General features: G+C 35.9%; 1 protein-coding gene and 1 non-coding gene across 7 annotated transcripts in view; one reads left to right on the top strand and one right to left on the bottom strand.

The window, feature by feature from the left end:
* DIAPH2 (diaphanous related formin 2) overlaps positions 1–16515 on the bottom strand; it is an 830745-nt gene that overhangs the window by 339076 nt on the left and 475154 nt on the right. The gene's annotated exons all lie outside the window — the stretch shown is intronic.
* Positions 2739–2886, top strand: LOC121169619. The gene has a single exon (XR_005885899.1). It is a non-coding gene; the product is annotated as a U4 spliceosomal RNA (small nuclear RNA).

Genomic DNA, 16515 nt, shown 5'->3' on the forward strand with positions numbered 1-16515 from the left:
TGTTTGGGCTCTTACAATAGCATTCATTCAAACATCTTGAGCAGTTTTGCTTTGCATCTTTTCAAAGTAGATAATATAAAAATAATTCGTGATGCTTTCAAGATGAGAATGGCATGTTGCTGTAAAAATTATTTTTTTAGCTATTTATGTTACACTGAATTAATAAGTTAATAGATACACCAGGATATTTTTAGCAAGGCACTGCAGATTTGCAGGCTTTTCTCTCTCTCTTTTTTCTAAAGAACTTCGTAAAATGTCAGAGAGCTACAATGAATTTTTAATTGGATAATACAGTTTACTGACCATTTCTATTCTCAAATGGCCACAGTTTTCAGATATGGATATATTATAGTAAAAAATGTAACAGTACATCCAGATGTTAAGAGACGAATGAACTACTCCCCTGAATGCAAGCCACGTATGTTTTGCAAGCCAATTAAGTTTGCTAGGCCTCTAGAGGGTACCAACAAGAATTCTTCAAGAGTCATTTACAGGGGTTAGCATTGTGGTATAGCAGGTTAAACCACAACCTGTGATGCCAGCATCCCATATGGGTGCCAATTTGAAACCTGGTGCTCCATTTATGATCAACTCCCTGTTAATAATCACAGAAAAGCAGCAGAAGATGATCCAAGCACTTGACATCCTGCCATCCACATGGGAGATTTTGATGAAGCTCTTAGCTCCTGATTTTGGGGTCAGGCCTTTGTGGCCATATGGAGATTGAACCAGATGACATAAGATATCTCTTTTTCCCCCTCTCTCCCTCCCCTTCTATATCACTTTATCTCTGCAACTCTGAGTTTTGAATTTTTTTTAATTAAGGGTAATTTAAATGCTAAGAAGTTGAAAAAATCTCTTTAATATATAGAGAAGAGTTCAGACAACAATTTGTTTTGACCTATCATCAATGTATAGAACACTGCCTAAACATATTGCTACTCAGCGAAACAGAGAGAGAATTCACTGCATATCCTCAGGTTATGCCATAATGAAATTATGAAGGTTCTCTCATAGGAGACTTTGGGGAAATGTACAAAAAATGTGAGATAGCACAATAATAACAAAAAGAAAGCTTGTCTTGGAACAGGAAGACGTCAGTCTTGTTTACTTTCCATATGACTTGGTGTAAGGCTCTTAACACCTTTGTGCACCAGAAATTATATTACCTACTCTAAGAACTTGAGGGGTGGTTATAAACATATAAATGAGTGGTGACTCTGAATAAATAGTATTAGCGACAAAAAAAAATTCCATAATCGATGGTAGTATAAATGTTGTCATAAGCAAATTGTACTTGACAACAGGATGGGGCCAATGTAGCTTCTTAGCTTTTTTTTTCCAGTGTGCCTGTACAAATTTAATGGTTTCGATGGAAGACAAAGTACATGGGACATATTTTTCAGAGAAAAAATTTTCAGGAAAGTCTAATTCTACAGCAAGGGATACCAGAATTAGAATTTTATCAAATTATTAAAATAGTTATGTTTCCTTACAGAGACACAGAATATAAGGTGAAGAACTCTGAGGCTTCATATCATAGTGCAGGGGGTTAAGCCACTACCTCGGATGCCCCACACAGTGAAGTGCCTGACATCAGGCTCCACATCTGATCCAGCTTTCCGCTAATACACTCAAGAGGCAGAGGATGATGTATCAACATTTGGAATCCTATCACCCATACAGCAAACACAGATGGAGTTGAATACTCCTCTTTTCAGACTGCTCCAGGCCTGGTGCTTGCAAGCAATTTTGGAATGAACCAGCAGACAGAAGATCTCTCTACCCCACCGCCTTAACCCCAACCCAAACGACTTCCTGCTAAGGCAGGCCGGCCCTGGGAGGTAAGGGTGCTGGCTCAAGCTGTTGGGTTCTTGCCTGCCCTCCACCCCCATGGGAGACCTGGAAAGGGTCCTCAGTTCCTCATTTCATCTCCATAAGGGGCAGAGCCACTAGATGCTCTCTCATACTCTCTTTCTCTGCCTTTTCAATAAGTAAATGCATTTTTTTAATGTAGAAAAGAAGAATCTTGTAGTACTTCCTTTTAAAGCTTCCCCTGCCTATAAACATGTCAAGTGGCCTCTAGAGGATTTAAAAGTCATGGGATGGAAGGTCTGTCTGTCAAGTTTGAGGATGTTGATGATGCTGGAAAGCCTTGCCCCAGAGGCCTGAGGTTTCTACCTCAAAAAGTCAGAATTCAACAGGACATATTTTGAAACAAGACAAGAATGTGTTCACCGTGCTTGATTGTTGAAGTGGATACATAAGGATTGTTGTATCAATCCCACTACTTTTTGATAGGTTTGAAAGTTTCCATAGTCCTAAAATAAAACAAAATAAAAAAATCTATACACCTGAAAAGAAATCTATACACCTGAAATTTCTCCATATTCCTGACTCATCTGAAAGATGGAGGGAAGAAGAGAAAAGGAGAGGGAGGGAAAGAGGGAGAGAGAATGAAAGTGAACAAATCATTCATACTGTGGTTCATCCTTAGATGGCTACAATGGCTGGGAAGGGGCTTGACTGAAACCAGAAGCCTGAAACTCCATTCACATCTCCCATGTGGATGGCAAGGGCCCCAAACAGATCAGAAGTAGTGCATTCAGGACTTGAACCAGCACTAATATGGGATGCCAACATCTCAGGCAGCAATTTGATCACCTGTGCCACAATACCTGCTGCTTGACAAACTTTTCATCTTAACACACTCTTCTGAAATCAATACTTTCATTATCAGCTTTGCGCAGTGGCAGTATCGTAGCCAATGAGATTTATCCAAGGTACAATTATTGCTAATTGAAAATTTTTCTCATTATTATACATATGGTGAGGATTTCCAAATCTCTGCATCCAAGCCCTCTTATTTGAGGAACAGTTTTCTGTATCACATAGCTAAACACATTGAAGTGGTGGTCTTTATAAGCATGATATTCAGAATTCCTTCCCCAGGAACCAAATCTATTCCTGATTATCTTGTATTCCCCTGTGGTACCACCATTCCTGCAGCTGCAATTAGCTTTTTCTATCATGCAATTAGCTTTTTCTATCATGCAATTAGCTTTTTCTCAATTTTATTTATTAAATCCATATAAATGAGATCTAGTTGAACACCAAAGTCTCACCAGTGAGTGTTTTCTAAAATTTCTTTTGAGAATAATTTTTGCATCTCCATTGCTATCATTTTTTCTTTAAAAAAAAAAAGGTTCGGCCAAGTTCAGCAAAATTATGCTTCAGCACTATAAACTGCTAAATACTAAAATGAAAATAGACATGAGACAGCTGAATACCCTATAGCCATTTTAAGGTGTATAGAAGCTGGTTATATATAAACTAAAATTGAAATGTCATAGGAAGTGGTTAAGAACTTGCATTTTTTAACATATTGGGTACTCAATACCATGTCAATTAATTCCATAATGTTGTAAATTGTTGTTGACGTTATGTTGGGGCTCTAATTGATCGGGACGATATTCTGCCAGCTCTACCTTCAGACCAGAGAAGGTCTCCCCAAGAACCGTTGGATTTATCTGGACAGTAAGATGCTGGATTCTATGCTTGGTATATGATTGCACTGAAAGAATCTTGACTGAATTTGAACTGTAATAATGCATCTAGGTGGAGGAATCCACCATGGCGGGAGGGCATGGGGAAGGGATGGGGGAATCCTAGAGCCTATGAATCTGTGTCACATAATGCAATGTAATTAATAAAAAAAGAAAAGGTTCTTATTTGAGAGGTAAGAAAAGACAGAAAGAGAGAGAGACAGATAGGTGGTGGGGGTAGGTGTAAATCAAGGTGCATAATCCACTGGTTCCGAATCCAAAGGTCCACAACGACCCGGACTATGTCAGGCTAAATTTGAAAATGGAAGAATCAATCAGGTTCTCCCAGGTGGATGGCAAGGATGTAGCTACTTGAGCTATCTGTTGCCCCTCCCAGGATATACATTAGCAGGAAGCCAGGATTGGAAGCAAAGCCGAAAATTAAACCCAGGTATTCTGGTATGGGATGTAGGCGTCTCTTCCATTTCCCAAACATCCCCACCACTTTTCTGAAACTCTTATCCCCTAAAGACTTAAGTAATTGCTTGTCCCTGTGATTTCAATCCTCCTTACATCTCTGGGAGAGAAAATAAAATTAGTCTTAAAATACTGATATCACTACATCACCATTTGATTCAATCAACTAAATTAAAACCTTCAATTATATCTGAAGTCCCAAAAGCAACCACAGGTTAGAAAATGCAATTACAAACTAATAAATATATCGGTAAAATTCTGAATGCAAGTCAAGGAGATTTTAGGACAGAAAACATTAAAACATGGCAAAGAAATTAAAACGCTATAGCAAATAGAAAAAAAGTTATAATCTTCATAAGATGAACATAAGATGAAATTGCAGATCATATATACCAGCAGTTCTGTCACTGGAGAACTAAAAGTGTACCTCTGTCCTTTTGGTAAACACATGAGCCCTGATGGACATAGCGGGACAAAGGTACATCCGTAACACATTCTGTCTTTCTGTGGTCTGAGTTAGAAGCAATAATTTAAATCAATTCCTTAAATATGCAAATCACATTTTATGTTCAGATCCCTCACTGATAACACAAAGACCAGCTCTCAGCTACATTTTTAACATGACATACAGAGCTAAGTTTCAATTTTGCCAAGATAATCTTATTTTATTGCACTCCTACAGTTCTCTCTTTGCAAATTGTTAGTAGTGTCACCCTTTAATGAGAAGCTAGGTACAGCGATTCCAATTTTATTCATTTAGGGGGAAAAAGTTCTATTATTTCTCAGAAAGAGAAAACCTACGTCTTATTTACATAATTGTAAACTGCTCATTTTCTTTTCTCCATTAACAGAATATTGTTGCCTAATAAAGGGTATGATCTTAGGAAGAAAAAAGCAACTATACACTAATAAGTAGTACCAGAGGGAAACAGCAATGATGGGAGACACATTTTTTTTCACTTATCTTACTCACCATCTATCAACAGACTTCATTTTCTACATGAATTCTCTTCTCACAAAAACAGTATTTTCAAATTTTCCACAATGCACAGAGAATCCAGTACATGACCCCAATCATTTTAAGACCAATAGTTTCATGTTATTTGCAGCTAAAGCTTAAATATTAGGTATGAAAACTAACATTTCCTCCATGAGATTTGGCACAAGTATCTGCTGAATTTTCCAATATGAATTTTGGACGGGATTTAATAATATAAATAGCTTAAGAACTTAAACATTTGCTTTGGAATCATTTGGAATTTTAAAAACTGGATCTCAAATTCATAATTTTATATACTTATGTTTTAGAGTAACTAACCTGTATGGAGCAAAGGGTTTATACTTTGATATTGCTGTGTCTTATGTGAACCAAAATGGCCTTGTTTTGCTTTAGTATACACTATCACATACAGCTCTAATTTTATGAGACTTAGAATAAACTAAAGCCTGTCTGAGACAGATCTTTGAAAACTTTCTCTTAGAATCTACTTGGTTAAATTTTTGGCTAACAGATTATCAAAAAGATTAAATCTGTCACCACCTTACAGGTAAGGAGTGCCTTTTTTACTCCCCCATGGACCTAGTGTATTATGTTACCAGTAGCAAGACTAGATACATATTGGTTCACATGAATAAACATTGTACCATTCAATGGTCTAATTATCAGCTAACTAGCAGAAAACAATATAAAATTTTAAGTAATAATGGGCAGAATGTGGACATATCCTTATAACAGTTACATGTCATGGTGATCCATGTTGCTTTTTTCAGTTACAAGTCTGCAATTATGCTTAAATTACTATTACATGAATAGTTTAAGAATTTTCTTTACACTAACTTATTAAGTAAATGAATAAATAATGTAAATTTTAATATTAACATATTTCACATAGTTAGACACAGTGTGACTACCAGAACACATACACACTCACACTTAAAGATTAAAGTTCTTGAGAGAATTTTTCATCTGAAATGTTGAAATGAATGGCTAATTTGTATAAAATGATTATTTTTATAAGTTACTACATCAAGATAGAGATGATGAGACAAATTCCAATTCCACCTCGTTCTAAAAAATAGTGACGGCTTGATTTAAAAGACAGAGATAGGAAACACACTGAGAGAGAAAAAGAGAGAAACAGATTTATCTTCCATTTGCTGGCTTATTCTCCGAATGTCTGCAACAGCCAGGGCTGATACAGGGGAAAGTCAGGATCTTGGAACATCATTTGAGTCACCCACATGGGTGGCAGGAACCTAGATACTTTGGCCATCACCTTTTACCCTGCAGCATATTAACAGGAGACTAGATGATAGGACGATAGTATGTGGAAGCCAAGATTTAACCCATACATTGGAGTGTGTGTTTTGGGTATATAGAGCAGCAGCTTAACCTGGTACCCCAACCAATTCCATCCAATTACGTAGTATTCATTTGACTTATTGGCTGCTTCAGTAATTATATGGGTTTTAAATATACACTTACTTTCATCTTTCATAAACAAGCCAAGGCATGTTTTTAATTATACTACATAATTCCTAATAAAATATTTATTTTTACAGCCATAATAATGCTTTATCAGGTATTTTACAATATAGAATGGAAAAGGTATTCCATTAATAATGCTGACAGACTTCCAAGCCATTCTCCCTCACCTATTCTTTCGTTAGATATAGGTAAATATTGGGGATTATTAAAATGATGACTCCTTTCAACACACCCTTGACTTAGTTCTTAGAAAATTTACAATTTATCTCCCTCCAAAAGCATTAGAGTCTTTTATTGTTTTCTAAGTGCTTGTTATTTTTAAATCTTATGTTTTCAATAAGAATGTAAGTTTCTCTTGACTGACTGTGTTATTATTTTCTCTCAGGATAGGCTATGCTTAGACGCCACTGTAAATCCTTACAACATATCTCTGATGTTACAATTAAGACTGTTGACAAAATTATGCTTATATCACCATTAGATTTCCTTTTGCAGACAGTATGCTTCTGCTCACAAAACACAATAGAAACTAGACACACTTTTTTGAAGTATATTAACAGGGTAAATATAAGGAAGTTGAGCTCATCTTCAGGGGATACAAGGATCTTCAAGATATAAATACCCAATGGTCCATTTTTACACTCTAAAGAGGGGAGAAAATGATGGACTTAGATTATGAAGTTAACACTTTTAGTGAATATGAGAGAGCAGCCATAAAGTTTTTAATATACTAGAAAGACATGACTAGGAAAGATAATTAGAAATTCAGGCAAGGTCAATTAATCAAAGAGGTCAGTAATATCGATGTTCATAAAACATGATATATCTGCTAACGATTTAAAAGTTATAGTATAAATAAGCTTCATCTGCTAATCTTTGTGATATAGAGCTAATGTATTTTAGGTGCATTAGGATTCTGATCAGCTGTCGTCAGAGGCTTGTTTGCATAGAACTGAGGCATGAAATGCACTCCCAAACATGTTTCTAGATTTGTTTCTAGAACTTAAATAATCGTGCCAGATTTTGATTACACAGAGATTTTGGAGTTGGTTCCTTTCTTTTAAGTTGTTTTTTTTTTTTTTACTGGCATATTTAAGCTTGTTTTTATAAAAGCGGTCTTTTTTTTTTTTAAATGTAGTGTTTTAGTTTACATATTTAACAAAGTCTATAACTGCACTAACAAAAACGCGTGTTATATGTAGCAGGTATGGAGAAAATAAGCATATTTGACACAGAGTAAGCCAAGGTGTACTTAATGAGAGCTTACTATTCCAAGCATTTGGAGTGTCCTAGGCCTCAGTCAACATCTTATATTCAGTGAAGTGTAAGCAGAGAATCCTCAAAGATACTGACTCCAAGAACATGGGTTAAGAGAACTCCCTAACATACAGGTAAGAAATGGGAGAAAGCCCAAGAAGAGTTGTCTCCCTTACAAATTCCATACTGAGATAACTTTCAATTCTTAGTACATTCAGATGTTTCTATTATGGAATCCAATGAGATATCTTTCTAAAATAAATGTCTTGCCTAAGAATTAAGATACCACTGATACAGGAGTTCACCTTTTCTTAGGAAATGCATTTTTCCGTCAAAAACATGTTAACTATGTTTACCAGTTGGAAGAGAACACAGTGTTTGTTCTTAAAACATAGTGGTTTACCTGGAAATAACTTGCTGCATTGATAAACTCATATCAAAATTCAAGGAAATAATACACATACTAAGCATTTCTGTCTGGAAATCTTCAAGAATGAAAGAAAATGTGGTTGTTGGCAGATTTGCACACAATTAGCGAGAAGTAGCATCATTAGAGGCCGAAGTGGTTTATTGATGGCCCTCATTGTTCTCAGTCCATAAATGAAACCGTTTTGCTCCTAATGATCATAATCCCCTCCTTAATCTTGACAGTGCTAAATTACAGTTGGATATTTAATGATCTCAATCTTTCTCTTAGTTTATTAAAGCGCAAAAAGATGAAGCAGATATTAAGTGACCTGACAATAGTTAAAGAAAGATCATATCATAGTTTTACTAATTCTCTTGTGATTGCCAACAACAACATTTGTCACCATTGTCTAATCGGAAACCTTGAAACACTGAAGACTTATATTCTCAAAATCTAGAACTAGGGCCCCCCGCGGTGGCGCAGTGGTTAAGATCCTTGCCTTGCACGCCCAGGATCCCATATGGGTACCGGTTCTAATCCCGGCAGCCCCGCTTCCCTTCCAGCTCCCTGCCTGTGGCCCAGGAAGGCAGTCGAGGATGGCACAAAGCTTTGGGACCCTGCACCCGCGTGGGAGACCCGGAAGAGGCTCCTGGCTTTGGATCGGCATAGCATCAGCCAAGTGTGCTCACTTGGGGAGTGAATTCATATGGTCAGCCGTTTCCTCACAACTTGCACACATATGCACTTTCATCCAAACCCGCCCCCCCCCACCACCCCCAATCTTCATTCAAACCCCCCCCGACACTCCCACCCCGACCTAATCACCACCCCCACCCACTGATCTTACAACTCCTCTACCACGCGCGCGCTAAGTACCTAGTCACGAATTGACTACATCGCTATCAGGAATAGATAACTCCCGCCCTCACCACGTTCCACCCTTTACACTACCACCCACATCAGCGCTGTAAGCGCTAATCCGACCCACCCCAAATCTGCCCCACGCACCATTTACCGCACCCCCACTACGTAGATCACTGTTGTTGGGGGTACCGCATGGGACAGTGAATCCGTACCCCACTCAATATGCCAGCAAGATGCTCGACTGGGCCATTTCCCAAATGAGCGTTGTAATACCCCGCCATCCACCTGTCCACTCACCCAAACCTACAAATCGCACTCAATTTACCACATATACTCGTGACACCAAGAGGCACGCGAATGATTTTCATTTGGGCTCAACACTAAGGGTAACAGAAGGACGAAGGAGAATCTAAGACCTTTCGTACATTGAGAGCAAACAAAAACTAACCATAGAAGCAACTCTAAGCTTCTGGCTAATCTCTCTTGAAATACACAAGTCACATTATACCAGCACTGTGCTTTATTTTAAGCAGGTGAATGAATAAAAACCAAGCATATTACTTTTGTTTTATGCTTTAAGAATTTTACCACACTTTACAGTAACTGTGGTTATAGTAACGTCATCTTGTCTTTTTTTTATTATTATTATTAATTACGTTGCATTATGTGACACAGATTCATAGGCTCTAGGATTCCCCCATCCCTTCCCCATGCCCTCCCCCTTGGTGGATTCCTCCACCTAGATGCATTATTACAGTTCAAATTCAGTCAAGATTCTTTCAGTGCAATCATATACCAAGCATAGAATCCAGCATCTTTTTGTCCAGATAAATTCAACAGTGTCTTGGGGAGACCTTCTCTGGTCTGAAGGTAGAGCTCGCAGAATATCGTCCCAATCAATTAGAAGCCACAGCACATCATCAACAACAATTTACAACATTATGGAATTAATTGACATAGTATTGAATAATCAATGCGTTATAACAGAGCAAGTTCTTAACCACCTCCTGTGATTACTTCATTAACCCTTCAATTTTTGTCTTTTAAAATAGTATCATATGTGTTAAAGTGAATTAGAGAAATCCAAGAGATAATTAATGTCTAATATATGTTTGTATCATTAAGAACTGACTAAATTTGAACCTCTAAAAGCAGCTAAATTTACTTTCATCATACACGTTCTGCCATTTAGGAGCACGTGTTTTTCTATTCAATAATGTAGATTTTTCTTTTATTTTTCAAACAGTGAAATATATAACAAAATGAATAACCCAGCCGGCATATAGTTTAGATGCTTTTCAAATCCAAAGTTTGCTTCAGCATAATGTAATGAGGTTGGCTACAGAAAATATAATTAACACTTCGGATACTGTTGTTGGAACAACTTCATCTAAATATAAATTTTTGGTACAAAGCCTAATTCAATTTTCATTTCAGCTTAGAAAACTAAGCACTTCTAGATTAAAAATATAGACATATAATATCAATCAATTGTGTACTTCATGGAATCAGTTCATTCCAATGTAAAATATCTCCTAAGCAAGCAAAAAAGGGAAGAAAATCATTTTGTTAAGTTGTGAGAAAATTTTAACACTATGTGTTTAGACAAAATTTTGAGCAAAAATCCCATTGATCAGCTTATAAATCAATCCTTCATTTAAAACAATAGGCTACATTTCTGTTGAAGCAGATATTTTCATGTATAGCAACGTTACCTCTAAGTGGATGTTTTAGCAAAAGAGATTTGGGTTAATTTATTGCACATCAGCAAATTCTCTCAGAGTATTTCTATGGAGAAAAACTCCAGCATCTATTCAAATAATATTTAATTGAGCTGGGTAAATCATATGGTGATCTTTAAATAACTGTAAGACCGAACGTACATGTACACTGTTTATACATTTCTTATTTGTTTATCCAAACTCAAAGTACAAGGGACCTTCAAAAACTTTGTGGGAAATGTATGTTCTAAAAGCACTAGGCATACGTTATGAAAATTCTTTGCATCAAAATAATCTTATTTTTACTTCTCTATTTTCATAACATTTTTGGAATAATAAAAATGTTTATATAAAATTGAGCCAAACAATTTTTTAAGTGGAAAACAGTAGAATATTGTTGATTAGACTGCTTGAATTAATACAATATGTTTTTCCTTCAGCCATGCCATATGGCCAAAAACTTCAAATTATTTCACCATGGATATTCTCTAAGGGTACTTTAGGCACTAGCAATGGCAGTAACATTTGCAATGGATACACTTTTAGGGAAAAAAACAAGACCTATTTTAGGCTGATACTTAAATTAGACAATTTTCTTTTTTCTTTTGTTTCTCTGAAATAAGAAATTAAGCTACAGATGAACAAACAAATTCTCCTGAGTCCTACAAACTTAATGTCAAAAAGAATAAACCACTTAACTACTTTTAACATTTTCTCTTATTATATAGACTGTATGACAAAGCTTTTATATTGATAGCTGCATGTGAATATGTGTACATACACATATGAATCTGTATATTATTATATGTTCTAATTATTACTCACCAGGAAACCAAGTAAAGTGAATACTTTTCCCCTAATCTCAGTGCACTGATTATTCCACACATATAAAAAATATTTTAGACAGGTTGTAGAGTAAGGAAAGGAATGTTTTACTGAAGCTGTAATCGAAGAAGCAGTGCCATGACAGCAAATGAGTAAAGTTTAAGGCCACAAGTCACAAAGTGGAGTTTTGAAACATTCGGCAATTGACACAGCTTGTTAGTACATCCACCTCTCTGTAACCATGCCAACCAAGCCATGGAGTGGCTCTCTTCCCAGCTACCATCTGCTCCCACATCACCTTCCCTGCTCTCACCCCATCTCTGCTGTACAACGTCCCCTCTGGCCCCGCCCTTCTATCTCACTCCCCTGCAACTCTGCTACAGGATGGTGGGGAACAGATGGCGGAACAGAAGTGTTTACTGGTAAACCTGCATCTTCAAGTTGTTCTCTTTGCTCTCCTCAAGACCCAAGTTAAATAATGACATTAGAGGTCGTTTCACGTTTCTTTCTTTTTTCCCATTCTAAAATGTTTTAAGTACTGATGAGGTCATATGGGAAGGGTGTGGGTTGGGGGGGTGAGGCATGTACAAATGAAACTTCCACGCATTCGGCATAAAAATTCCATTTCTCAAGGTAGGAAATATGGACTTTGCAGAATCTTAGAAATTAGAACTGAATTAAACTTTATGCAGCAAACAAAGGCTAGCCAAAGAAATAACATTTTGATAGAAGGTGTGATGCTTCTAGAAATAGGAAAATGTATTATATAGCAAATGTGGCTTGGCAATAAATACAGGTGTAATTTTCTGCTCCCAGTGTTTATTCTGCAAACAATCTCAAAATATAAACCATTCCCTCCTTGACTTGTTATCATGAAAGGAAAATATCCTTGAGAATTGACTGAATCACTACTACGATTTTTGCATGCCTGTTGAGAGATCTATTTTCAGTTTTAACTTGTCCTTGCCAATCTTCTAAGTGGTCCATAATTCTCAATGATGAGTATTTTGCAGACGGTAAATCTAATCATTCTGACATCTCTAAAAGATATTCAGCTGGTAAGTAAGATGAAAAATGATGGTGCAGAAATATGAAGTCTATCTTGGGATAACAATAAAGCTACAACTATGGGTAAGTGTACCTTTATCAAGGTAGTTTCTCTTTAAAGCTCTATTTCCATTTTTATATTAGTAATATTCTTGAATAAAACAGCATATAAAGTTGTATATGTATATTTACTTATTGGATTTTATTGTAATTTCTAGCTGTAAAATCCTAGGAATAAAAATGTGGCTTGGTGATTTTATTTAAAAAAGTGATAACATTAGCACTTATAATACCTTTCAGATTATGGACTTTATTTTGCCTCTTATTATCTGTACTTTTCAAACTCTCTAAGTATCATGGAAGAAAACCCGTTTACTTTCCTTTATTTTTTCCCAGACAACAATAAAAATTTCAGCATTCACTTCAAAGACCCAATATAATATTCAATTTTCTAAAATAAGGCCCTATCAATTGGTATAAATACACACACTATACATGCATATATATGTTAATTATCCACCACAAAAACCACTAAAGCACTCACATTTAGCACAGAATTTTGCTATGGAATATCCCTTTAGAATATAATTATCTGGAATGACTTACTTTCCAAAGAATCTGTTCAGCACCAGGCCAAATTCTTATGTTCAACTTAGTGCACAAAGGGGGCACTAATTCCATATTTGCAAAACATATTCACTGTACCCTCAAAAAATTATATGAAGATTTAATAATGCTTTCTAAGACTATCTGATATCTGTATTTTGAAGGGGCTTAACATATTGTATTCTGGTTTAGTAAGTTTATTTTGTGAAGTATGAGTTACAGTATTCAATAGATAAGAAAACTTGTTGATGGAATAAATATATATATGTGTATATATATATTTATACATAGGTATACAAATGTATAAAGGTATACATTTGTTTGCTCATTTTCTTGTTTTGATTTTTTTCAGTTTGGTCAAAAAGCTAAAGTTACTATTACTGAAGGAATATACATACCTTTACAAAATCTTAATAACAACTGAAATCATTCTTATAATTTATGATATGCACATTTTACTGTGTTATCTTCAAGAACTAGTTCAAATATCCTTTTACATGAAAAGGTTGTGCTAACTCTGCAAAACTGAATTGAGGAGTTCTTTGTAGTCCTGAAGCATGTCCCAAATTTTTTGGGAAATTCCAAGTTTTTGCAAACATTAAATTAGCACTGGTATTGAAAACCAAAAAAGAAATAAATGAACAGCCATTGTAGTACTGCGAGCAAATATTTGATTAGGGAAAGAACAAAATGGGGAAATATTCTTCATTCAGAGTGGAGACAAAAGAGGACTTTTCTGGAAAATTGGAAGGTAACTGGAGAGTTGAGTAACAGAAGAGAACATGACAAATGCTAGTAGAACAACTTTTGGCAGTGACCATGAGGGTATCAGGGTAAGCAGCCATAAGAAACTTGTTTCTTCTTCCTTGCTGTTATAAGGGAGCTTCTAAAACAAGGGACTAATTAAGTAGTTGTAGTTTGTCCTGATAGTGGCTTAGAATATGAATCTCTTCAGTATGGCCTGAGTGAATAAGAAAAATTTGAAGTAAAATGAAAATCTCAAGTTTTTAATGTGGTCTTAGCCCTCTGTAATACGTAGCCTGAGAGTGGCATAGGAGAGATTATGATCAAGGGTATATCCCTGATTCATTAATTGTTTTAAAATTCACTTGAAAGAGAGATACACAATGAGTTATCCTAGCTGTTTGTTTACTTCCTACATGCTCTTAATAGTCAGGGCTAGGCCAGGCTAAAATTGGGAACAGGTCATTCCAACTGTGAGTGTCAGAGTCCAAACTACTCCAGTTATCCATCATCTGCTACCGCCCAGGTAGGGTTAGGAATCAGGAAAGTGGAGTCAGGACCAAAACCAGGACTTGAAGCCAGCACTTTTATTTGGGCTGTGCATCCCAAGTGGCATCTTAATCACTATACCAAATGCCCATGACAAATGATTCTTTTAAGTGGAGCTCAGGAGATCTGGAGCAAATATATTCCTTCTTTCATTAGGTTTCTATACTTCTTAGCTTTAACCTGATTAATATTACAATTAATAAACTCAGTTAATATTATTAAACTCAATTAAGTGTTAACCATGTGAGACAAGTGCTGTGTCAGATACGGCAAGAAGTGTCCGTATCACATTCCTCCTTTCTCTTTTCTTGAATATAGATGCTAAAATTGAGTCAAAGCTACCAAAAACACAGTTCAAGGCAGAAAATTAGAGTTAAGAGAATGACAAAAGTCTTGAGTATTCTAAGGATGACTCCATTATCCCCAGTGGGATATTACTGAAGAGAAAGAATTTGAGATGCTGCTCAAAGGACTCACAAATTTTATCTGTCACATATAATTACTCTATTAGGATCATACAGATGCTACATCCTGATTCTTCCTATCTACCTGTTCTTTGCTTAACAAACACTTAATTGTTTCTTAAGAAACATGTAGCATGAACAGCTAACAATTTTATCTATAACCTAGATTACACTCCCTTTTTAATTAAGAAACATCCTTGACATAGTCAACATCATTTTGAAATATATTTCCCACAGAAGATTCATTAATTCAGTCCTCACAGTATCTTTTTGTGTGACAGCATTCCTTAGTAAGAAACACTACACATAATGTCCTCAATTAACTCTATCATGCATAAATGTATGAGCCATATTTACATATGTTATGCATATCTATGCAGATGTGTCCCACCTTACCATGGGGTTACATTACAGTAAATTCATGTTACAAACCATTGTAAGTAAAAAATGCATTGGATCCACCCGACCTATGACATATGCGAGCTGAGCAGCACAGAGCACTAGCAGAGTAGAGAATGCTCACCCTGATGGTCATGCAGCAGACTGAGAACAGCATGAGGATTATACTGCACGCTGCTAGCCCAGCGAGTAGATTGGTTTCTGCTATGGCAACATTAATCAACTCAGGCAGTGGAGAGTAGCAGCTGTTTAACAGTGTAAACAAGCAGCCCTTCACCAGATATGTAAAATCATTTAACACAAAAGAAAGGGGTTCACATATCACACTGCAATTTCTTACTACGCAATCTCATGGATGAAAGGAGGGAAATGAAGTACTATTGGATAAATGACCAGACTCTGGAGAATATCTCTTTATCTCCTTAACCTTCATCTTCAGTGAAGACACAGTTGATGAAGACCAACTGAGTCCCCATTTACATTTCTCATACTGATACAATTCACCTCATAAAGATACCTAGAAATAGAACTAGAAATTAACAGTGTTTCAAACAGCTTAAATCCCTTTCTCTTTTAGCAGTGCACATGATTCATATCACTGTTAATAACATTTGAATTCTTGCATGACTACAGAAGAAAAATCTCCTTGGTATGGTATGTTAATCCAAGTTAATAAAAGGCCTCTAAAGCAATAAACCACTAAGATTCAATGAAAGCAAACCATCTAATATTCAAGAAAACTATACTAGAAGGACCAGGAGAGGAAGATCAGTAAACCACTGCCAATGGAGACAGATTTGATGAAATCACAATATTTCCTTTGCACATGTTATTAAAAAACAAAGCACAAATGTATTCATCTAGGTTACAAGCTATATATAAACTGAATACCAGGGGATTTTTTTCTTAAGCAAGATTATAGGAGCCTAAACCAACTCCATTATTTTCATTGCTAGATTTTCTGCAATTTAAGTACTTAATCATTTCTTGTCTAAACTGTGTTGTTTTTTTATTATTATACGAAAAAAAATCTGAGTAAGTAAAGAAATACAACATATAATATTAGAAAAGGTATTTTAAAATTTAGGATCAATTTTTTAACAAAGAAAATCCTAGAAAA

The sequence above is a fragment of the Ochotona curzoniae genome, unplaced genomic scaffold (assembly GCF_017591425.1).
Source record: "Ochotona curzoniae isolate NIBS_2020 unplaced genomic scaffold, NIBS_Ocur_1.0 scaffold_1852, whole genome shotgun sequence".
In the NCBI taxonomy this organism is placed as follows: domain Eukaryota; kingdom Metazoa; phylum Chordata; class Mammalia; order Lagomorpha; family Ochotonidae; genus Ochotona; species Ochotona curzoniae.